The following is a 26517-nucleotide window of genomic DNA, read 5'->3' on the forward strand; positions in this document are numbered from 1 at the left end:
TCTGAGCGAATAGAGGTTCTGATCCTACAGAGGATCTGTAATTGTAGGCGTTAAATGGGTTTTCAGGTAATGTAAAAAAGCATGCAATTAAGGTCCTGCTTTAAACCTCAAAAGTGGGAGATATTTCCACTTCTCCTCGTGGGTCTGGAATAGAATTTAAATCTTATTAAGTAGGACGTACACGATTGAAAATATAACTTAGGGAGTGAAATAGAAACAAACGAGGACCTACCTAGGTTACGCAGGTTTAAAAGTCGGGCTACAGTTTTAATTTGGGCAATGTTAAAAGTAGAACGTAAAGGGGGGAAGAGGGCCAAAAGAGAGCTTGCTTAAGTTACGCGGGTATAAAAGCGGGGATAAAATTTCGAGTTAGGCAAGGCCGAGAAATAGGACGTAAAGAGTGAAATAGGACCAAAAAGGAGCTTACCTAGGTTACGCAGGTTCAAAGTAAGGGAGGACACAGTTTGCGCGTAACCTCGCCAGTAGAGGCCAGCTCCCATCCCGAGGGTTTTCAATATCACCGGAGCTCGTTCACGCGCAGTGGGGGGGTCCATTAAGGGAGCCTTGCTCGCGGTAATCACGGAGAGGACGATAAAGCGGATTTTCTGGGGCCAACGAGGCAAAAAGGATGGCGGAATGGAGTTTAAGCGGCGGATAACGACGACCGACACGGGGAGGGTCATCGAATGAACGACTGCCTTGTCTTAATTCGGATGACACCCCGGGTGTCCTATCCGGCGCCATTAAAACAAGCTTCCGCGGCCTCGAGGATCGGACCGGAAGTGGAGCTTAGCCCCGAAGAGCATGTTCGAGTCCGAAACGCGCGCGATTCGCCGCTATTAGAGGAAGCTTTGGAAAGATCCTCACAGGACCGGCCCCAGGATTAGGGTGCTCTCTTCCCTCTTCTGGGGGGAACCCGGCTTTAAGGCCAGGCGCCGGAAATCGGGCGAACCGCGTTCCGGAGCTTTTAAAGCGAGATCCGGTCCTAAGGATCCGGCCGAATCCTCGGAAGGTATCTCGGGACCTTTGGCCACCGATAATCGTGGCACCCTCGTGATAAGGGAACCGTTTCTTATCATTGAACAATGTAGAAGTTTCGCTTTTGGTAAGGATCTGGTGCAAGGACTCAGGAAAAACGTCCGTGCGATATGACATTGTAGATACAGACCAGGAATATTTGAAGGGACGGCTGAAGAAAAGTAGTCTTACGTAGTTACGACGAACTCGGTTCACCTGATACCTTTCTGGGGTAGGAAATGTACTCTGGTGACTCACCTGTAACACAAAATACCCAGAAACTGTAAAACCCTGAATTTAATTTCTATGAAACAACATGTATTAATATAACACGAATCACGGGAAAAATAGATCACACGTTACATAAAAGTATTCCTTTCACGAAGGGCATCAATAATCTCCATGTTTCCCTCTATATTCATAAAATCATGCAATTAAATCCAGGGAAATTTTGACATTCGATCGGTTTAGAAATACGCTCAAAATACGCTCGTCCCCGTGGAGTGTCTTTTTCGCGATTTTCGGGTTTTTCGTGAATTTCGGCATTTCTTGGCAACTGCTGCCGAATCTAGCCGGAGCACCCAACTGCCGTGTGCGTGCGTCCGGGTGTCACACACGCTTCGACGCTAAGTCAGAGTCGGTTAGTCGTTGTGTGGGTTCTATACGTGCAAGGTACGCACATATCCTTCGACCGTCGCCAAACGCCGCCCATTACGCGTCTCGTCTCTCTCATCCTACCGAGAAAGTACGTTTTGGTTACCTCCCACCGAATTCGATGCTAATGCCACCTAGGGGTGGAAGTCAACGTCCCCACTTTGGTGGTGAACACCGTTAACACCACCTACTTTCCACCGATACCACTCCCTAACCGTAATCCACCATACCCACCATTTCCCTCATCCCCATTAATTTTCGGCGCATTGCAATCGACCATTAACGGCAGAGAACATGTTGACAAATCGAGAAGATGCAATTGCCGGCTCGCCCGGGAACGCCGGTAATAAAGTTTTCGGACCCCGATACCGGGGGTAAACTTCATTACGAGGTAAGTGTATATATTCCATGGGGTTCGCATTCGGCTCTAATGACTTTATAGTGATAAACCGCGGGATTATCGAATCCGGAGAGGGAGAGAGAGAGATGTCCTATAGGAGCAGACCGTTTGGACCCAGTCGCAGTATCGAAAACCACGGGAGGAGGGTGATGACCAACCCTTTGTCTAATTACCCCAATCGTCGCGGCTTTACAGGCTAAATAACCCCCACTCGACATAATAACCCCTGGCCCCTTTGCAGGGGAGGGAACCGCGGCCGGCAAAGTGTGCTCCCCCGGCGAGGTTGTGCAATTGCAAATTCTATTTGCATTGTTCGGGCCCGAGGGTCGGCGGGGGGTCGTCGCAATCGAGGACAAATTCATTTTGCTCGGCCGATCGATTAAAGACCACACGCGACTCCTATCCTCGGGAACGCGTGCACGTAATCGCGTACACGTAACCGCGAGCGGTCCCGCTCGGCCCCCGAATTTCCGCAAATTTCCTCCGCGAATTGGATTAGGATCCTCCGAATTCCGGGGAGACAGGGAGAGGAGGGAAAAGGGGGAGGGCGCGCGTATGTATGTGTAAAGGAGAAAACGGTCGAAACGGGAAAATGAATCTGCCCCGACCAGGAACGAACATGCATGACGAGGAGAAAGAACGGAGGGAAATATTGAAACTGCGGCCAGGAAAAATACGGAGGCTTTCCGTAGGTTCAAGTGAGCCGACCTTAGATGGGCCCTTTGGTGGGGATTGCGGTGATAAGGGTTGGTGGGTGATAATAGTCCCGGTAAATAGTAGCGATCCGACTTTGAGCTCCCTCGTGATTAACGCCTTCGCGGGTAATTAAATCTCTGCTTTCGCTTTAACTTACGTCACGCATGGTAATTGTTAGCTCCTCCAGAAGTACATATATCACCGGGGATTTATGGAAGAAACGGAGGAAAGGTGGCTCCCGGTTCTCTCGGATACCAGAAAATATATGATTCGGCGTTAAATTAATTAATTTCATAGCACCGCGATAGAGAGCGTTCCTCGTTCTCGGGAAAATAAGTCGTCACGGGATAGATATCGGAGTTAACCTCCCCATTTATCCATTAATATCGCGACTCCATATTACCTAGTAATTACGATATTCCCCATGTCGTTAAAAGCATCGTTTAATGAGAAAAACCGACGAAAAGTGATTCTTGATTGCTCCAAAAAGAAGTCTTTCAAATTAACCGACGAACGGCGCCCTAACGAGTTCCACGTTATCAGGGAAAATCATAATCACGAGATAAACGTAGGATTACGACGCGCCGTTTACCCCGCAATAACAGGTCCCTGAGTTAATTAATAATTACCTCCTCCGCGAAGGAATTAAAAAGGGATTAAATAAATTAAGATGGGCGTATCAAAGGAGACACTTCACGGTGGAAACTGTGGAAAAATGCCTCGCGGCTCCTGCGGAATGAATTCCGTGGAAAGTCATGAATTCCTTAACGGTTCGCCAGCGAGTCGTTATCAGGGAGAGGCGTTATCACAAGACAACCGCCGGATTATGTTTATCTATTAATAACGAGGCCTCCGCGAGATGATCCCGCGGTATAGTCTCACGTCTCTCGGGAAGAATGCAAAATTCCAGGGTGTCCTTCGGGACTTCCGAGGGCAGCATCCACCCTGGATCCGGAGCTGATGTCACTCGTGGCCGACGTCGCCCCACGTGGAAAGTGTTATTCGCGGAAAGTGCAAATTCCTCCGAAAGAATGCCGAGGGGCGAGAGGGCTTCGGGGTGCGCGAGTGTGTGGGAAAACACACGAATGTAGTCTTACACCTGCGTACTGGCATTCATACGAGTGAACGCAAGTGCAAGAGTCCGTTTGTACGTAGACACGCACACGAGAACGCGCAAATGCACGTGGACTCACGGATGCACACGAACTCTGGGTGGATGCAATGTGTGTGTCGCGCGGGTCTGAGTTACGTATTGGAAAAGCACGCCGTGGAATTCCCTGATTTTACCCGCGAGAAGGTGGGAAATATTTCCGGCAATCGTCGCGACGCCGAATTCCCCTTTTCCGCCCCTTTCGCCCGTTTCAACCCCTTTTGCACCCCGAAATGCCCCGACGTCGCGTCACTCGGTGGCTTGGTCTCGATTACGGACTGCCCCGGGTATTACGCTCCATACTCATTTTTTTTTTAATTTCAAAATTCAAAATAGTTTAATAAGAGCGGTATAGAGCTCTTGATGCAATTCTAAGTCCTTATGAACCGAAAAAGAGACACTATATTTATATATTATTAATGAGAGGTCATATTTGTTATGGCACTCGTTACTCGGAACGGTCTTTTACATTTTAATCTTATTACAGATTTCGACAGTCAGTCTTTAACACTAGTACCTATAAGCTATCGCATAATAATTGATTTAGTCTTTGGCCTGAAAGAGATCTGCAATATATAACAGTAATAAACGTATACAACAGTAATAAAAAATATATAACATTAATAAACTTATATTTCAAACAAGTATCTCTCCCTTCCATGGCTACGCTGTTAGCGCTTCCTTCTCATTCATCACAATAGGCCTTCCCCAAAATGATAACTCTTTCGAAAATGACATTGAAAGTTGACATTTTCAATTATTTCGTTATCTCCAATTTGAGAGCAGCGGAAAATCGTTAGGGAAACAAGATCCTCCAGAAAGCTCGCGGCTGGAATCGCCGGTCACTTTGGCATCCCCAAACCGGTGCAATCGGTTAATTGGCCGCGGAAGTGCAACGGATTTGCTCAAAGGGCCATTAGCCGAATCTGTCGAAAAAGCGGCGTCGGGTCAAACCAGTTTAAAAAAAGTCAGGCTCGAGTTGAAACGGCATAAACGACGGAGAAGCGTCCCCGAGGGAAACCTCGCCGAGGTGGGAGGCTGCATCCCCCCGATTGCACTTCGGGAATTACGGGGGAATGAATTCGCGTCAGCCCTGAAGTTGGGAAACTGCCGTTTCACGGTAGATACAAATGAATCCAGCAATAAGCGTTATTATTTACCCCTGGCCGAGTTTTTTTCCCGTTTCATTCCATTAGTTACGTTTCCCCCCCCCGGTGCGTCTCCTCGTCGAGCAGCGTCGCGACTGCGAGAGACGAGCTCCGGACACTTTTATTTATGCTCCAAGTAATTGTCGCCCAACATGGCATTCGTCAGCCACCGTACCTACCCGTGTACGTGTACACATCCAGCCCGAATCAAATACGACGACAATTTGTTCCGGAATATTCGCAGGGAAACGCCGGAAGCCAAATTACTCCAAAGCGAGGCAAAGGGTGGACGAGGGATTGGCAAAAAAGAAATATATATATATACGCAGGGGGGAAAAAAAACCGACGGCGCGGTTTGCATTATTTCTCGACGGGGCCGCTGTCCAAGTTGAAGCTCACTGTCGTTTTTACGACGCGCCGTAAAAAGCCCAACGATAACCCGTGAAAATTATTTACAGTCCCGCTCGGCGCTTTTCGACGGCGTTTTTCGGCCCGACTCACGGGGAGGAACGGCCGCAGAAGACGAGACCCCGGACACTTTTATTTATCCCGCCGATGATTTTTACCCCCAACACGCCAAAATGGCCCCCGCCAGCCGCCATTCCATTAGTTCGGAATTCAACATTCATCCCGAATCCAATGTGGCGGCGACCATTCGAGAGCGCACTTTCGTGTTCCCTGTAGGGCCACCCCTAATGGACCCAAACGAAACAACGAGCGCTATTAAATTCACCACCCCGTGTCGTTTTTTGACCGGTGCTACTAATGTCCCTCGTTCTGATCGGCGGTGATCGATCGCGATTTATCGGCCAAATTTTCGACCCTCACAAAGCTCCGCGATAAGCGCGCACCCTCCGTACGGTGCGGTGCATTTGGCATGTACGGCTTTATCCAATTTTCAAAATCCCGTTCGTATAACTAGTTGCCAATGATAATTATGTATGATCGATAGTGATAAATCCCCTTACGCCATCTGCGTCGTTTCATCGCGTAATACAAGTCTGTACGTATACAATGTGCATACTGGGACCAAACATTGTAATTCCGTCATGTCGTGCTACTTGCACCGTTGCGTCATATCGAGGGGGTTAATTAAGTATCGTGATATCTCCCCGGATATAAAATCCTGATAAAAAATGTTCCTGTCTTTGAAGCCGTTTTATCAGCAACCATGTACAAGTCTGAACGAGGAGTACGTACTGAAACTGGCAATAGTAATTCCGTCTTATCGGACAACTCGAAGATCGTAACATCGACTCGAGGGTGTAAATTGACTCGATGCTCCAATACCTTGATTCGCGATGACGACCCGCGGAGGAAAAGTGTAATTGGGTATAATTGCTGGATTAGCATTTTATGATCGCATCGATTGCGGCGAACTCTGCACGAATGTGGTTAAAGGGGTTGGAGAAGTACGGTAGGGGCAGTACTGGAGAATAGAACTCAAAACGAGTGGAGTGCCGCATGCCTATCAGTGATGGGGTGTTATTGATTGCTACACGTAATCTGGATTACAATGTATGTATTACACCGTATAGTCGGTCGATCACCATGATAACTCCTCAACTTATCGGACGTGGAACTCTCGTATTTCAAGGGAGATATTGCCATCCAGGTCATGTCCAGTGACGTAAACCGACTTTTTGAAATACTCATAAAATGAAAATCGAGTACTAAAAAGGTGAGGAGACGAGAAATTGAATTACTTAACTGCATCAAATAAATACGATTTACGATATTCGAGGCGTATTAGGAATCCTTTATGATATAATCCGACTTATATTGTGATATATTGTAGAATTTATTGATCTAATGGTAATCCTATAATAACCAGGATCAGATGTAGGGAAGGCCTATATAAAATATAATCCCAAAGGATATAATATAATAAAATACATACGCAGTGACACTAAATACAATCAGGATTAGGTCGAATGTACATATATGCAGCATCCCTCTAATCTTTGGACACTATTACTAAAGGATCAAGTAATAATGCAAAGAACGGATTACAAGCATTACATAGAATTTCTCCTAAACTCTGAAATTTCTGGAACAAACATTTCTCGCTGGATACGAAGTTACCGCGAGTAGAGAAATCCAGGTTAATTAATTTTCGAAGGATTTCCGCATTTTCCAGGCAAACTCGACCATACTAGCTCTAAGCCATTTCCTAACATGAAGTTGTTGAAAATGTCCAACCCAAAGAGACCAGGCGGTTCATAAAGTTATTCCCGGCTTCAGAGTTTGTTGTAATTACGAATTACCAAGTTAAATTACCCCGTAGTCTTTTCGTTTTCGCACTCGTTTATTTTCGCCCTTGAAGCGCGGGAAAGAAACCGAAAAGATGAGAATCGTTTTTTCATTTTTTTCCCCTGCAGGAACATGAGTTAATTACTGCTTTATCTTGGAGGTCCTTTCCGTTTGCAACGTAAAGTCGAAGCCTCGGCATATCTGAGTGCACAGAAAGCCGACAACGTAGGAAAAAAATTAATCCTTGCTTCAGGCATGAAAAAAAAAAATAGCAGAAAATTCGCGTATCACTTTATTTAGAAAGATTTACATTAAAAATTGAGAAGAGAGCACGTTGGCAGTGCTTTACATACATGTTATCATGTTTTTGCAGTATCACTTTAAGAACTCGGGCATAAATATCGGTCGACGAAGATTACCGTCGAGTCACTTTTTCGAAACGAGAAATCCACCGACTAGAACCAAAAGAAAAAGTTCCCCCACGTCGCGCTCGAGGCGAATCAACCTGAACGATTCGATGATTTGTTCAGGGAAGCGAAATTGCGTTTTTCCCCAAACCATGGTTAACTCGAGCTCTCTTCGGTTTTATTTAACAGGAAGTCCACTTCTGAGCCTCCGATTTCTTGCCTCCGAAACACGAAATGAAATCCGAAATCTGTTATTTGGATTCTAAACGTATAACATGGATCTACGAATTTATTCAGAATTTTAACAGACACTGAAGGGATAATTTTGAATCCTTTCTACATTTCCTAGGGATACTTAATAAGCCACTAATAATTCGTGAAAAAGTAGTATAACACCCAAAATCTCCTGGCGATTTAAAAATATAATTTGAATTAAAAGAAATCGCATGCAGCGCAGTCTCATATTTTTAAATTCCTGTAGGTCTGCCTTCATCAACGTCCGGCTATATCCTTATAAATTCAATATCGATCGCCATAACGTCGTTGCACACGAATTAGAGCGATAATTACAGGTCCTACAATCGAGGGTGAGAACGTAAGACACAACACGCATGTTGCCGGCACAAAATATACATCATCAGATACTCGGAATATTAACCGCACCGCACGGGAGTACATTTTGCATATAAGATTACTGAAAATTCCCCTGCGGTGACCGCACGCGAAATCCGCAGTATCCATATATAATAGTACTCTTCTTGCTCGTAGAGAATGTACTCCCACGTGATATATTCCGTATATTCCGTGAAAATAAAAGTACACTAACTAAAGAAAAGCGGGAAAGGGAAAACAGGAACCAATCATCTTCCTCATCGCCGTTTCGCCCCTTCGAATCACTAATTAGGTTCATCTCCTGTTTTGGGCTCCCAAGTCGAGATTTAAGTACAATTTCCTGGCAAAAATGAGTTCTCACTTAAGACACAATTCGGATCCTTCTTACCCGCTATTCCGACCCTTTGAATCGTTGATCGGACGCATTTTGCGATTTCGCCGCCAACCCCACAATCCGTGCACAATTTCCGGGGAAAAATGAACTTTCTGAAAAGAGGCGCCGCGAATCCATCTTTCCCTGCTTCGCGTCACCCTTCTAACTCTCGATCGATCGTATCTGAAGCCTAACTTGAGATTGAATTCCCATAATTTACATACTTTTCTTTGCAAAACGCAGAGGAAAAGGATCCACCGATAACGCGAGTTACCGTGCGTTCCATTCAACTCATTACTCTTTACCATCAGTTCATTTCCCTCTTCGATTCTTCAGGACATTAACCTTTGAAGATCCTCATCAGGTTCCAAAACCTTGAATTACCATCAGATTGCCTATTGTCGCCCTCTTTCCCTATGATCAAATAATTTCCTTTCACTTGAAGAAAAATTTGGTCTTAACAATCAGAATATCCAGTAGTGCATCGATCGTATCAACACGAGGTAAAACAATATCCACAGCTAATTGCGCGTTTCCTACCCGAAGGTGCGACGATGAAACACGTGCGCTTAAATGATGAAACGAAGAAACTATTTTCAGGTGACACAAACTATCGCACGTTCCATGTACTTCAATCATCCCATAACTTATTGCCATCAGTCCAAAACCGTAATTTAATATACTTCAGGGTCCTTACCTTAGAAAATTCTCCTCAGATTTTGAATCCTCCGGATTAACAGCTCATTGCCCTCCAATGATCCATTTCCAGCACTTTCCCCACGATTATCATCTATCTTCACGAAAAAGGTCCCAAGAAAATTCTCTCTAAAACCGCAGCCTCAATTCGCGCGATATCGAGCGACGCATCGGTCGTACACAAAATGGAGCGATATCCACGACTAATTGCACGTTCCACACCCGAGGGCGAGAAGGTGGAACGTATGTGCCTGAGTTATGGAGGAAAGTGGAAGACTCGCCTCTAGCGTGTATGAATTAGTAATGGGGTCCGACGAGGGTACCGTAGGTGACGCGCACACGAGCACGCGCCCCCGCGTTAGAATCCGCAGACGGTCGACGTTATTGAAATTTGTATTAATGCCAACGAGGGTCCGAGGTCCGTTCGTGCGGCCGTTCGTCGATTAAAAACCCGAGAGAAACGTCGCGGAGACCCGGGAAAGAGAACGAGAAAAAGGCGCGCATCGATGCGTGCCCGTCCACGTTGCCGCGCCGACTGGCGGCCCTTACGTCCAGGGAGTACAACAAATAAAGTAATACGTAATTACATCCTGCGGGAAGGTCGGTCGAGGTAAACGTAAACAGTTACCGCGGTCTGCGCCGATAATTGAGTAGAGTCTCATGGACGATAAATACCGAAATGGAAGTACACACAGCAATTTCGGGAGCGTGCTCGTGTTTACGGTGACTGTTCTCAAATTGCGGGACTAATTGTGTGGGGGCCTGTCCTTTGATATTCACTTGCATTATCACGCTGCTTGTCGGAAAAGTCCTACAAATCGGAGACTAGCATATGTTTAGGGTGGCGTTGAGAAATAATTGTTTAAAAATTGATTTAAAAATACTTGCAATTACCAAGATACGACGGGCCTCCTTGTGTTATGACAAACGAGGCATGTGGTTATCGGGTTTGCGGAATTTTGATGCTTAGCTACTGCAGTTTCTTAATTTGATCCTGGTCCAGAGGAGACGTCGCTACCTGAATTATTTATTTACTTAAGTATAAAATAGAATCTCTTCGTTATACGTCGCTCTCTGCTTTTCGGCTCCAAAATGTGGAGCTGGAATTAAGGACAATTTGGTTGGACGGGACCGCCGAATCCTGTGCGGTGTCCTTTATGCGCGACGTTAGAGGGGCGTAGACGGGGATGCATAAACCCTCGGTCGAGGTTAATGAAAAATTCGGCCCCCCCAAGTGAAATTGTTTTAAGCAACCCCGTGGACGACAGGCCAAATTACGGACGTCGCGTCAACGTCCCGGCTCGGCCCCGTGTCCCGTTAAAGCGCCACGTCGAAATTATAACGAGTACCCCGGCGTTTCCGGTACGAGAAATATGGATCGTAAAAAAATAATGGACACCGCACGGGGTCACGGGACCTCGGCTTCCCGGCTCCGTTTTGTAGTACATGCCGTGGCTTCCGTAATGGGACGGACATGGGAAAATGGGGATGTGCTCGAAATGGAGTTCTTACTCCGGCCGTGAATGTCCGGGGTTCATTGAGAGCCACCGATTTGGCGATTAAAACCCATGGAACAAACGATGGCCGCTGGATCGGCATTAAATTATAGATGATGGCTATCGGCTATAAATAATTGGGAATGAGCACACGCACGGAGTTTAATTGATTCGAATATAATTTAAAAAGTCCTTTAATAATTGGTATTGAATTTGAGTTTAACCCTTTTGATGACAATATGTCGAAGTATTTAGCACGCTAAACAATATACATGTTCATGAAATTGGCTAAAAATTCAACATCATCGGAAGGGTTAAATTTAAATATCCAAGGGAGACCTATAAATAGATAAAGAGAAACAATGATATTTAATTAAATAGAAAAATCCGGTAATAACATGTGCGATTCCTTTCATAAAAATTGTCACATTTCCAATTGATAATTATCTTTTTCTAAGGATATAGTTCGTTGTTACAGATATGATCTATGTATCTAACTTCCGTTCAAGTAGGCACATAGTGGTAATTTAAAGTGGAAACCTTCGTGTTTCCGGAATTAATTAAATTATTAATTCACCGCCACTCGCGAAGGTAAAACATGGTCTCAAAAAAGAGTAACTCGAGCTGGGAAAATTGACACTTTGAAACACGCGCTCTCTCGACCCGTTACCTTTCCGTGCCTGATACAAAGTAAACGAGGCTCACCTCCACCCCGGTGTAGAATCCGGGCGAGGATCCTTTACACTGGGGTAGAGGGTTGCGAGGTCTGGTAACTCCCCGAAGGAAGTTCGGGAATCGATAACGTGTCCCAGCAACAACGAAACTTTCGTTTCAAGAATACGAACGAGCTGCGGGGCCGAGGCGTGCCAAAATCCGGGAGAACTCGGCGAGGAAGGTGGAGGCGCGGCGGTCTTTCTCCTCGGCCTCTTTTCCCTATTTCATCTCCCTTCCGCGGCGTTGATTCCTAGATGAAATCGGTGGTAATTAACTTTTACAGCATACCCCGCGCACTTAAAGTCGCCGTTCCTGAAAAGCGACGTGTTTTACGAGGGGACCCGGTTCACCCGGAGCACCGGTGTTTCTCGTCGCCATTACGCGAGGAACGCCTCCCCTTAAGGACCGCGATTAAACTTTCCTTCCAGAAACGGTATATAAGTCATTTTCCGCGTTTCATGGCCGAAACTCGTCAAAACTTCGACCGGAGACCCGATAATTCGAAAGGGCGAAAACGAGGTGAGTACTCTAAGGAGACGTCCCGGCGTACCTCCACTTTGGCGGGCTAGACGGGATTCTAGAAGACAGGGGTACATTAACCATCCCTTAAAGAGGTTTCATTGAACAACTTTATTCAAAAAGGGTGTATATCATACCTGACACTTGTATCATTCTTGCACCAAACTCGTCAATCATTGCTTTTCCTATTTTATCGAAATACTTAAACGTTACAATACCTGGCATAGATAGAAAATAAGATGGGTATGTTGGCCATCCCTTAAGAGAGTTACATTGAATATCTTGTTACAAAAAGATATTAATAAAAAGATATTTTACAAAAATCTTCATTGCTCAAAATCCTTTGAAAATATTTCCGGGAGCTATAGAGAATTCTAACGTAGATGTAAATTGTCAAAAAGTTTTGCACCCTTCTAAATGATCTGTGTTAGATCGTTCAGGTTTGCTGAGTGATAAATGGTCCTCCTGAGACAGCCCATATCAACCTAGTTCCACATCATTCGAAGAGGATAACGAAGTTCTCTTGGTGCATCTCTTTCAGGTGCATGTCTCATGGTGTACCGATAGAGCTACCCCGAGGAAATGGCCTCATTCCCCGGATTTCAAGGACCCCCAGGACCAAGAAGTTAGCCTTTCCAGTGATTGGGCAGCAATCGCAAGAGTCGATAACACGCAATTTACGAAGCAGCTTCTCCGTTAAATTGTTTTAAGCCCGACAGACGGCTCGGGGTTGAAACGTCGCGGCGGTTTACGACACCAAAAGGGGTGTTACCCCAGGTGGCCGTGATTTAGAAGTAATTGCGCGACCCTCTCGTTCGATGGCTTCTTCGGCGAGCTCATAAGCACCGTATGTAATGTCATGAATCAGGGATTACGCGTCCAGTACCGCGAAGAGCCGACACCAGAAACTCTTGACTTTCCGGTACTGAAACTCGAACCGGAACTGTCATCTAATATCGGCACCGTAATCGGAATCGCGGCGGACATTGCAAAACGATTCCAGTTCCCGCTCTGAATAAGCGTATGAATAATCTTGGGAATTATTCCTAAGGGTGGGAAGGTACTAAGAAGGCTTAAGATGAGGAACGCATAATTAAAGGTGCGCTAAGCCGTCTCCGAAGAAAAGACTCCGAAGGTTACTCATTTTGTGGCGCATTGAAGTAATTAAAAAATGTTCCCAGATAATAGTTTTCTAATAATCATTTGAGCTCAAATAATAATGAGCAGGTCGCTTACATTAGGAAATAGTATTGTCACTGTAGGAGCAAGATCGCCATACGAGCAAATTTTTAACTATACAACTAGGATAATGATTAACATTTTTACTCGAGGTCGAATAGTTTATTTTATAATATTATTAATTTGCGATGTTTTGTCTCTACGCGTTAATCGGATTGGTCCGAAAAAATCCATTCATTATGAGGTATAATTTTGGAAACAATATCGGGAATTTGTAGCACCAGAGATGGTTGCGTTACATCGATCTAGGATGCAAATTTCCCCAGATTTAATAGATTCGATGGCGAGGCGAGGAGTTTGATTACGTGCCCGTGAATTCCGCCGGCGAGTAATTATACTTGCGCGAACACTCGACGTTAAGTAACGTGACCAGGTCTCCGTTTCGCATGCTAAATATTCAATCGATAATTACTCTTGCGGTAGAATAACCCTCTTGCTATATCCACTCATGTGAAATCCAAAGAAACAAAGATTACGAATACAAAACCACCCTTTAACGAATTGAATAATGTCATTAAAAAGGAGCACTGTATTATCAATTCAATTTAAACGTCCATTAATACGTACGAAAGGCACTAAAGAATGTTCATCAATTCCACATTTATTACTCGTCATTACAGTATATCAGTTTTATTTTAATTCTTATTAGGTCATTCCAAAAGTTCCGTCATATTCTGGCAGCCTATAAAACCAATAAAAAGGGGAGAACTTTCGAAATGACCTAACAATTTGAAATCTAAGAGTGAATCCTCAGTCTTTTTCCTTCCTTCGTATCGTAAACCGAAAACGTCAATATCTGTCGGAACGGTATTCAAGAACTGACCCGCTGTATCTATCAAATATCTTCACTGCGCGTATTCACCTCCCTGTTTTCCCGTAATTCACCTCCTCCGCAAGCTTACCGCAGCAGTAAATTTCCAGCTACGCAGTCACTGCTGATCAGAGCGAAACATTCTTTAATTCAACTTAACTGCAGAACTTGGTGCAGTCGGAGCATCCAGGTCGGTTTCAAAGAGCAACACCTGGGGCTAATGCAATGCACGCGGTGCATCTCTTGAAATTCTTAAAGTCCCTATAACCAAAAAGAAATGAAGCATGCAAAAGAAAGTGATGAAAGAATACAAATTCACCCGTTAAACTTTTTTACGTAGTACCAGTAAATCGGGAAAAATCCATATCGACTGCACTAAAACAACCACCGCGGTAAATAACTCTCGAGACGGGGGGCAAAGTCATGGGCGCGAAATTCCTAAGTAAAATCAGCATATGCATGAGCCCCTTGACAAGTTTGTGATTAAGCGGTGTACGCGTTCACCCGTCAAGTCTTGGCGAATTGAAATCAGCGCCGAGGAGAGACGGTATCGAGGCGTTGGCTAACGAGCCAAGAATTCAATAAGCAAGTTCGCCCACGAAACGACATAACGGCGAAGGTAGAGGTCCTTGTGGAGGTCCTGGTGGAGGTTCCGGTGGAGGTCCTCGTGGAGGTCCTGGGCCCGACCTTCCGCTCTCCGAGGGATAACAAAGGTGCCACACGGGGAGGAACTCGGACGGTGCTCGGCTCATTAAGTAATTCGTTATTAACGCCGGCGGTCCTGTAGAAATTCCTAATTTCCCCGTCGGTTTCCAAATTCCGAATTCCACCTTGAATGCCCGTCGTTACGAGGGTTCCCATGATTGTTTCGTTAATCGCGAGCGGGGATGTCACCGAGGGAGGATAAACGAGACGAGCGCGTCTCCCCGTCATCCGGCTAATTTCTCGACGTAATGAACGGTGCAAATTGCTCGAAATAATAATTCAAGCCCCTCGAGTAAGGACCACTGGGGACATTAATTCGATCCTTTCTCTTTCTTTTTCTATTTTAATTGAAGTGGCACCTAAGGAGTGCTCTTTACGAGGCCCTTTCAAGGCGAGGTCATTAAAGAGCCATTTTGGAGAACCGAAAAACGCACTTTGTCGCCGCCCTTGCAGTGGACGTGTAAACCTAGGAAAGGAAAATTCAATTACTTCGTTTCTTCCCTCCCCTGCGGGAAACGAGCCGCAGCCGAGTGTACTCGAACGCAATTTGCGGTAACAAGACAATTATAACACCCCTCGAGCCGCTTTTTCCGCAGTTTTCAGTCGAGGAAAAGAGCCACCAGGGACTGCCATCAAGGTCCGGTTTTCCAGCGATGAACAACGAGCAACGGCAAGAACGTCGAAACGAATGAATTGAGGTCGAGAAGAGCCCTCGGAAGGGTGGGTCACCCCTTGCCCCTCTCCGGATGAATTTACAGGGGCGTCAGGGCACCAGGTAAGGGTGCAGAGGTACGAAATAAGGGGGCGAATGTTAAATGTAACGCTGATTCGGCGATCGTTTCTGAAAGAGGAAAAAAAGAGGGGAGTGAAAGACGAAGTCGTTTGTAGCTGACGAGGGGAGTGCAACGGGGTGCATTGTGGTATCAAGGGGTGCAGTCATCCGTTAAATGCGTAATGATAGTTGAGGAAGGTCGCGCTCCGATTGGCCGACCATAACCCCGGATTATTGTGTCCCTGCAAGGGATGAAAGACGGCAGGACTCCTTCCGCTCCCCGGTGGAGATTAAGGGAGAGTTAATCCGTCTTCCGGTGATTACACAATGCGTGTCACATCTTTTTCCGCCCTGACATATGTGCACGTACGTGACCCCAATTGAAGGAACGTAATTATTGTCTGCTATTTTCTAAATAACGTAACGAACACCCTTGCGACACTGAAAATGCGTAAAGGTAGCGCCACTCCGAAAAAGTGCATTTTCATTTCCAACAGATTTTTAAAAATCGATATTAGAATTCCCGCACCTCTGGCGATGAAAATGCACTTCGTGTACTTTCATCGCTAGATATGTGAACATTTTCTTTTATCGATTTTTAAGAATTTTTCCCCGTATCGTCACGAGACATTTTTATGAGAGGAACTCTCTTGTTCGTCGCTTGAAACAGGATTTCACACTTACGCAATCAATGAAATGCAGTTAAAGCTATTTTACTTGACACGGCGACGACGTCGTAATGCCTACTGATGCACTTGAGCCTTGACTTTGCAGGTCATTGACAAACGCACCTATTAGGTAACGGAACGCCCTGACCTACCGCAATTACTATCGAGAACCTACTTTTGTAAGTTCATGAATCATTCCTATTGGATTTACGAGGTGACTACGTGAACGGAAATCTGAAACAATTGCTTCCTGTATAACGGCCAATTAAACTTCCGAATGGCATAATATTCCAATAATTTAAATAAGTCGGTAATTAACCCACTGCAAATAATCCAACATTTTATTCCCTTAGAATGAAGCACAAGTAACGTAATTTAACTCTGTCCTCGTGTCATCATTAAACTACACTTGCAAAACCAAAGGAGTACGTTCAACCTCTTACGAAACATTAAATGAATATTTACACTCTTCTCCGTAACAAATTTCCTAATAGGTCGCTTTAATACATAATCACAGTCTTTTTCAAAGAAACTTAAAATGAATTCAGCAATCAACTCATATTAAGATGAACTAATCAAAAGTAAAAATGAACTAATTTGGAAATAACTTAAATTACATAGGTAACCAAGAGAATATCTTATCACAGCTAACAAAGTTTAAGAATGAGCGTAATCGAGGGAAAATTTAAAGTTTAGTTAAAAGTCCAATCGCCAACCTGAAGGACCAATTAGCCGTTCGACCTCACCAAGAGTCGAAGGGGTTGAAGAGGTCCCAGAGAAGCGATGCGCATCCCCTCGGAAAGGGGTGGCGTCGCCTGAACCGGTTGAATTTCCTGTAACCGGCGGTTAGCCGATTACGGTAACGATACCCATATAATGTCCCCCGACATCGGGCAATAAGGTACACGCGGCCGTACCGCCACCCCGGCGTCGTGTAGGTACCTTACGTGCACCACATGTGCAGGGCCGAGGTGCATTCTCGGAGCGGAGGAGCGCCAAGGGTGCGGACGAGGGGAGGAAAGAGGTTGCAAATGTGGCCCAAGGCTGCAGATTACGTGCGGTAATGCGATATACGTTGCCATCCACGTACATACATGCGACATGCATGACGAATCCCCGTCTCCTGTTCTCGTTGCGTCCCCGCAGCCTGTCCTGCTCCCCAAACGTCGACCTGAGAGATCCAGACCACTAAAACGAGGAAATTTTCCCAAATTTCCGATATTTTCCAGGAGTTTAATTGGGTAGAGATTCTAACATTGGGGACTTTGAGAAGAAACCAAAGTATGATCGTTAATGCTGCAATGGCGATTCCTAATATGTCTGATATTCCCAAATAATCGCGGATAACTCTCAGAAAAAATACGCGGACGTGAAAATGGCCTGTCTGAAAACAAAAGGTACGATTGGTTAAGTAAATTGTCGTTGCTCTCCCCTTCGGGTCGGTGATTGCTGGACTCTGGATCATTTAAGGCCCTAATAATTGGGCTAGATAATGAGTTTTTGGGAAAATAGTGACGGGCGAAAATTCCATCCACGTCAGACATGGACATGGAAAAGTGAGAAGAAGGGAAGCATGTTCAAAGTAAGGACCAACTACCCAAAGCGAGTAGCTGTGGGCTCTGTCTTCTTGAACTAAACATTTGTCATTATTAAGTTTTTGAGTGTATGTGCTGATTTTAATTCTTACTTATTATAGATAGTTTATAAACATAAAATAACTACACTTTTGTGACATTTTCTTGGATTCAAACCTCTGTACTCTATATTTTCATTGATATATTTATTGTTTTTTAACGAAAATACCAACTACTATACACCAATGCTTCAAATGATATATGAATGAATGTTTAACGATTGTCAATTTTATCACTTTACTCTTTTCGAAATTAACTCCCCCTCTTTGAGCACGATTTCTCTAACATGATAACCATTTTTTTTTTTGTAAGTACCTATTTTTATATAATAAGTACTCATGAAATTATTTTTCAATTCTTCAATTTTCTTTCAATACTTCAATTTTCCGTTTAATTTGCCCAGGTCACACGTCGACATGTCGACGGCAAGATAAATCGCCGTATTAAATGTATAAGTTTGAACGGCGATGAGTCGTAAGGAGAAAGTCGTAACCCGTTGACGAGTGGTAATGTCGTAATGCCGAGTTTCCTTTGCGAAAAACGAGCAGCATGATTGGTTCCTCCGCGATCGAAGCCTCGTAACTCGAACTTGGTCAAGAGAGGGGTACCTTCTGGGAGAAACGAGAGTTTACGTCGTTTCCCCTAAGATTCGCACTGAAACGTTAATTACCGGCCAACTTTTATTTCAAGAACTTCGTCTGTCCACGTTGATGTTTGTTATTGGGTTAGCTACGTTAGAAGGTTGAAAAATATCTCGATAAGAAATGGTTCCTCGACAAAATTCCCCGCCTATCATTGGCGCCAGGACCATTTCCAGATGATCTTCGAATACAAGAGCCCTTGCGTGTCTCGTCGACGGAAATGGCGGGAGCTGATTACCAAATGCGTCCCTAAGGTCTGATACCCTCTGAAGCTTACACGGAACGAGAGGTCAGAAGAGCGGAGGGAGAGCACGGAAGGGTAAAAGGGAGACGGGAGAGGGACAGAGAGGAAGAGAGATAGGAGAGGGAGAGCCATTTCCACGTGTATCCTCGTGTTACGTCCGGACTTTAATTCACGGCTATCTCCTTCCAATTATCTCTTGCATGGGGCCGAAATTAATGTTTACCGACCGCCAACGTGGCGCCCGGCAAACAACTGCATCTCGCTAAATGCACCCATCCACGTCCAACGCCGGCCAGAAAATCCAGACGCATCTTCCCCTTCAAAGAGAGGCATATCGAACCACTCCGACGATTTATTTCCCGTCCTGAGGGATGCAAAATCGCACCTGAGTTTCAGAATCCCAGCCACTGCGTGACTCTATCCATGGATAAACCCATCAGCGCTGCCTATAAATGATTATCGCTAAAAAATGAAAATAATACCTACAAAAATATTTTTTTCTCGATGAGCCCTCGAATTCGCCCGAATCCAGATCAACTTATATCGTTAAAAATCTATCGGAAAATTCAAACAATTTAACTGTACGAAGTTGTATAAAAATTATAAATTTGTTGCGATAATTTCAACTAGTATGCAGTGTTTGTAAATGTTCGATTAAGCCGCGGATTTTATAACATGTTACAGGCAATTTGTTAAGCTAGCTGTAAAATTAAAGAGCACGTACATTAGGCGCATCTGCGGGGGTCTTACATACTCGGTATACCGTGTCTGAATAAACCTTTCCCTATATGATTTATAAATCATCCAAGTTTTTCTTAACAGTTTTGTACTTATGCTCTGCCATAAAAAGAAACCATCCAGCCATTGCCGTTCATATTTGGAGTAATGATCAATGAACGTTAGAGAACATAATTGGGGTAACGCGGTAACAGTTCACTTCTGATAATTAGTCACGATGACGACCAAATCGAGAGTACTTTTCTCTACCTCTATGCCCCGTAGAAAATGGAAAGAATATAACGATACTTGCTGTGAGACCATACGGGACAAGTCCAGCGCAACAATCTGTAGAACGGTGAAACCAGCAGCAAATCCTGCCGAGAAACCGGCAATACCGTATCCCGGTGAAAAATCCGGCTTTATTGGCTTTCCGATCGCCATGGAAGGATTCAGGAAGGATTCGGTAAGCCCCGAGATCGCGCGGTCCGATTTCCGGTCCGTGACGTGGCGACGCGATCGAGGGATTCGGGTCTGGGATTTATCAGGCAAAGATAGCAGTTTATCCGATCGCGAATCGGCAGATCCTGGCAAGCCGCGGTGGACGTCCGACCCCGCGAATCGGCGGGTGCGCGCCGATGACCAAGAAGCGAGGATTAAGGGGCACGGGGTAGAGCGGTGTACAGGTGAGGGGCAGAGGGAACGGGGGCCGAGCCTTTGAACGGTGTTACCTCGAGACAAAGCCATCGTCTCCGCATTGTCTGGGCCAAACCGAGCAAATCGACCGGCACAACCCGGCCTGACTTCTCCGCTCCGGCCCCTCCGCAAAACCCTGGTCCCCTGGCCGATCTCCCCCGCGACCCCCTCGGAAGTTGGCTGGTGTTGGACCAGGCATTGCCTCGACCCACCTTCCTTCGATGGCTCGGCATGGCCCGACCATGAGAGTCGGATCGTCCTCAAGGTCCGAGGAGAAAGCCCCGGGACGATGCCCTCGGACGTGGGAGGCGCGTCTCGCGTCTAGGCACTTCTTCGGGATTTTGGGATCCGCAGTATTTATTCAACATTTTCACGCGCGATCGATCCGGCCCTTTCCTCGACAAGGACTCGGTGAGCTGCCTTCGCTGGCTCGGGGTTCTAAACCTTAACCGTAATGCCTTTCGGCTCTGTCGAAGCATGAAACGAGGCGACGTCCAAATCAGCTGATGCCGGGTGGTCCGCCCTGATGAATCGAATTTTCCTGACTAGGGGACCCGTAATGATGGGGGCATGTATGGCACATTTCATGCAAAATGAGCTGTATCGAAGGAGTATAACTCGAGTCTGCGTTTATTAGTAAGAATATTAATTAACTTTTTTTACCAAAATCCTAGATCAAGACGTCGTCCCTTCTTCTTCGGTTGCCTTGGTCGTTCAACGATCATTGGCGATCGTGTTGGTTATTTTGCTGGCGATTATAATCCAGTTTCCAACTATCCAAAACAACTGTGCCATTGTCCAAGCCACTGTCTAAGGAGTTAAGTCCAGAGGTCCTTCTCCTTCCTGAGCCACTCTCTCGCTCTGAATCTTTCTTTAGGTCATGAGATGTAACCAGTCATACTTCCGTTAATTTCCCATGATGTGCCCGAAATACTCTAGCTTCCGTTCTTTCATTATTTGCAACCGTCTTCACTTGTTACCCTATCCGTTCATTTAATTTCTAACTTTCAGTATATACGTCAAATGAGGTTCCTTCAGCAGGTTTGTTCTATTTCTTCCCCGAAATGAATAAAAACTGAAGAAATAGCGTAGTTTACTGATACAATGACCTAGGGATTTAACGTCTATCATCGGTTCAATTTCTGAGGATTTACATTTCCCGTCAACCGGGGTACGCGTTCCTCGTCGTCGACGGCACTTTTTCCTTGCTCAGCTCCAGGTTCGTGAGAGTGGAGGAATCGACTCGGCCGTGTGTCAGCGGTTTATCGAACAATCGCGGTCACCGCGCCCCGTAATCGAAGCCACGATTCTTTTTTAATTGAGTACTCGGAGTATTCGTCATAACGAGAGCGCGTCGCTCGACGAAGCGAGAGCCATTAAAAGCGCGTCTGCGGAGGCCTCGCGGAATCGGCCATCAGCCGTCATCGGTTTTTTATCGGGTACCGCCTTTCCCGCGGATTTCCTCGTGCTTGGAAAAGCCGACTGAAAGGAGCCAGAATCCTCCGACAGAATCGGGTAACGTCGGAATCGGCATGACGACTCTTCTTGCGACGTCCATCAACCGCCACGTCCGAAAATGCACCTATCGGATTAACGTCTATCGAGAATAGGTCCAACGGAGCTTTCATTCGCTCAGACTTCATTTGATAAGAGCCGATCACTTTTATATCAGGAGCCTTCAAACGTTAAATATATATCCCGTGCTATGGATAGAATACGGCGCTCCCTATTAAGTACAATAAAAAAAGTAAAAGGAATTGATATAAAATGAGAAAGATAACATCAGACGACATAACATAATTGATATGAAAAACTTAATATTGATTTTAATCATTTTGCTGCTAATGACGTATGTAATCACTTATCATGACACCCTGCTAATGTACATCTTACATCGTGAATAACTGCAACCACCGCATGTAGTTTTACTCACAAGGGAATTTGAATGAAATTGGAAGAATTCAGTTGACAACGTAGGAATGAATTGAGATAAATAAATGTGTTTTCTCCGTACCTATGTGTCCTGAGAGAGTGAAAAATATGCAAAAGTGTTTTCATTGATTTTTGTTTGTTGAAAGGATATATGTAGTCACTGCAGGAATATAATTACTCCCCTCGGCAGGGTATTTATTATGAGTACATGCGGTACCCCTTTCGTAGGGCCTTGGAAATGTGGGCAAGGACCAAGTCCTAGGACATCCCGTCAAACGTCGAGGGCAATGCGCCGTCTCTTCCAGTGACGTAGAGCGGTCGCCGGTCGTCAGACTCGAGGACACCTGACGCGAGCCTCGTCTACGGGGAAACGGATTAACCCCTGGGCGCGTTAATTTAACGTTAATCGACGTCGAGTAGGAACAAGTGGCACGTGGTGCTCTGGGAGAGCTGCCGTCGGAAAGCCGGGAGACGCGGACACCGGAGAAATTGCCGGAGATACTGTAAGAGGGACCAGCGGGCACAAGAGCCGTGGGGAAATTATCAGAGACGAGGAAGATGAGAGCGAAAGACGCGAAAACACGAAGAGAAGTGCGAAAATTAAGAGAAGCCTGGAGAAAAAGTCAGATTCAATGCGATGTTGATAACTGAAAAGAATCACCAGGAACGCAACGATGCAGGAGAACCTGGTGATCACTGAAAGAGAAGATGCGAAGGGACTCGGAGATAAAATAAGAAAACCTGAGAAGATAGAGAGGGAAAGAGCCCACATAAAGCTCACAGATAAATTGCGGAAATAAACGATAAGAAGACCTGTATGAGCGCCGTGATCAACGGCAACGGATCAGGGGAAACGGAAGAGCTATCTGCGAAACAACGGGAAACGCGTAACGAGACGCAACGAGGATCATCTGCTCACCACGTCGGTTCCGCGACACCGACGAGTTCACGCTTTACGCACCGCACGCGAGATCCGTCAACCAAGTACAATCTAACCGATCCCTTCACCACGCCCGTGCGCACGCAGAAGCCCTTTACACCCAGGTGTAAATCCGACGGTACATCGAATACGCAAACATTCGACACGCCGAACGCAATCCTGCAGATTAAATCGTACGACCGAACGAATACTCGTCCTCCTTTCACATGATAGCTGTATCATGATTGACCGTGCCCCATAAAGCTGGGAGAGACGGTGCCCCAGAACAGCACTGTCAAGACACCCAACGTCTGTAAGGACTCCATGCCCGATCTTTGAAGGACCCTTCGCCGAACATCCAACACCTGAATCAGACTTCATACTCAATCTAAGATTCATCCATATCGTAAAATTCCTAGACCAGGTCTCCGCAAAACTGATACCTAATATCCGCTGATGGGGCACCGGAATCCATAATTGGGGAACCAGCAAACGATCGCAACTGATTCCACGTCTGTTGGGCCGAAGCTCCCGGTCGTGATGGGCATTCAACGTAACCACTGACCAGCGCTGTCGGACGCACAGAGACGCGTAGATCCGCACGCGTAACGCGTACGTGGAGAAACTGAATGCGCGCAACCGAGTGTGGAGCGGCGCGGTTGTGTGCGCAGAGCCGAGTGGGTCTGCGGCTTCTGCGGCCGGAGAGTGGAACAGGGTCGGTGCGATCGTATTCCTGGAACAGGTGATCGTCGTTTAGCGAGAAATCTTGAGCGACCAGACGTCGTCTCGTCGACGAGAGACGAGATGCTGGGGATAAACGGCCGGCGATCGGTCGTCGTCGTCGTCTTCCTCTTCGGGATCGGATCGGATGCTGATCGCGAGCCGTGTCGCGACGAAAGCGACGTTAATGCGAAACTAGCGTGCATGCACCATGCATATTCCTGTTTAGAAGGGAACCGAGGTTACTTGCGGGATTCTTTCCATGTGGTATCGGGAGAGAAAATTACGGGACGCGACATGGCCTCTTGGGATGTTCGAGTTCGTGTCAGACGAGGCGAGACGAGGTGCCGAGGATGAACATCGACGCTGAAAGGTCTTCGTTGAGGTTTCTCAACCAGCACCTAGTTGGGTTCTTGATGGACTCGGGTTGTGGAAATCGTGGAGAACCGATCGCCTGACATTTCCTTGAGGAGGTTTCGTGGCGTTCAGATTTTACTACCAGGCGGATCCGAGACGATCAACTCGTGCATATGTAAATCGATACGACGACAGATCAAATTTATTTCAGAAAAGGAATCCTCTTTCGGGAAAGATAGTTTCGTGCTAGTGGTCTCAATCCCAACACTGGTCCCCATTGAGGAGATCCGCTGGATGGAACGAAGAGGAGCTCTTTGTCGATTAACCTTTCTTTGGAGATTCTTGATAGCGCCTGACAGGCACTAATCGGTACATGGGGCAATGTAGGAACATAGCGATCGTGTCCGTGGAACAAACGATCGTCGTTTGAGAGGAAATCCTAAAAGAAGCTCCTTCAAATCCGCGCCAGGCGAGACGAGATCTTGAGGACAAATGTCGGGATCAGGAAAGTTCTTCGTCGACGTCGACTTCGCACAATCCTCGACCAATTTTTGGCAAGCGTCGATCGCGATGAAATGGAAATCACCTGGCAAGGAGAATCTTTCTGGCAAAGGTGCAGAATTCCTGGCTTCGAGTTGTTCATGCCCTACCAAAAATGAACTCATAACTGACAAAAACTAAGGAAAAATGCCATTTCCTCCCGTCTCATCTAGGTTAAAAGGTAATAATAACGAAACAACAATCTGGAACTTCAATGAATAGACAAATTAATAGAAATAAAGAATGAAACACGAGATGGACCCAAATTCCTTAATTTACATTCATTTTAATTAGATACACCCCGAGTCCAAATTTTGACCTTACTTCCAACGATAAATCTTAAATGGTCTGTAAGGTATTAGAAAGAAAGGTAACTTCTAAGCAATTCAAGTCCTACTTTATACCTTAAAAATGGCAGACATTTCCATTTAAGCTGTAATTTCGATCCAAGGACTTACGGTTTTTCATGCCGAATATGCAAACAATATTTGCACGTCAAATATTATACAATTATTCCATACTTAACTCCCCATTGCCATAGAGAGATAATTGAAGAAGAAAGCGAATACCGGTGGATAAAAGGTGAAAGGTACTGAAGTGCAACAATGTGGTCTCGAGAGAAACGGACTTGCAATGACTTTCTGTGCGAACGATCAGCGATGGCGCAAAGGGGCCGAGAGGTTTCACTCCTTTTTTGCTCGGAGGCTAAAAGCGAGGCGAATTTCCTGCCTCGCGTTGCCTACGACACGCAAACTTTCTGGGAGAATATTCGTCGGTAGTTTTGCGACCTTTCGGATACGCAGAGCGCCAACTTTGCAGCCACTCGGCCCGAGTAATGCCGAGGAATGCAACCGGGAGTTTAGACAGTTCCCCAAGGAATATGTTAGGCAAGTGACGTGTCTGCTCGTAGATGGAATATATCTGGCGTGGCGTCGGGATTCTGCAATCCCGAATTCGTAAGCTCTGCATTAAGTACAACAAACCACCCCCAGCTAAGTACATAGGTGCTCGCCATTATTGAGATTACCCTAGTAGCCACGCTTTTTAAACGAATGATTTTTAAGATACCAAATTTCATGGCCAATTCTGTTTCACGTGTCCTGGTAATGAATTAATATATGTAAATACTATATACGTGCAAATCGGTCTCCTTTACATCCACTAGACGAATGATTTCGAAGATCTGAAATCTCAAAGACCATTCTATACAACGAATAATCATGATAGAACCTTTAAATTAATCGTCAAACTGCAAAATCTTTCTAGCGTTTTGTACTTTTGGTGATCTCTATTTGTTACCCTCGAGCTTTTGACACAACTTTCTCAGAAGGGCGTATTTTCGAAAGGACATTTACGACAGATCGAAGAATTACCGCAGAGCACCGAGAAGGAGTCCGTCCTCGTCATTACAATTTTACCTACACCATAAAATTGAAACAACTATTTGTCCCCCTTATTCGGAAAAATTCCTCCCTTCTCGCATGTGAAAATACTCTTCGGGGTAAATTTAACAAGAGTACGTATTTAAAAAAGCGCAAATCACAGCAGGTAAATAAAACGTAATCTCTCTTTTTCGAGATTTACTAGGTCAGTGACAAGTTAAAAAAGAAATGTATGTTTTACCCCTGAAGTAAGAAATTCGACACGGGACAACAGAGCCAACAATTCGAGACGTCCATGCCACCTCGTCGAGCCAATCGATCTTATCCGAGGAGCAGTTTGCATCGTGCAACGGCACACCGACCAGGAGATAAAGTGTCCCGGTTGTCAAAGAGCCTCACACCGTA

The 26517-nt window shown here is 45.6% G+C and overlaps 1 protein-coding gene across 3 annotated transcripts in view; it reads right to left on the reverse strand.

Moving 5' to 3' along the window:
• Window positions 1–26517, reverse strand: part of LOC105694704 (fasciclin-3) — a 409158-nt gene that overhangs the window by 279190 nt on the left and 103451 nt on the right. The window lies entirely within an intron of this gene.

This window comes from Orussus abietinus, unplaced genomic scaffold (assembly GCF_000612105.2).
Source record: "Orussus abietinus isolate OABI.00-Male unplaced genomic scaffold, Oabi_2.0 scaffold48, whole genome shotgun sequence".
Classification (NCBI taxonomy): domain Eukaryota; kingdom Metazoa; phylum Arthropoda; class Insecta; order Hymenoptera; family Orussidae; genus Orussus; species Orussus abietinus.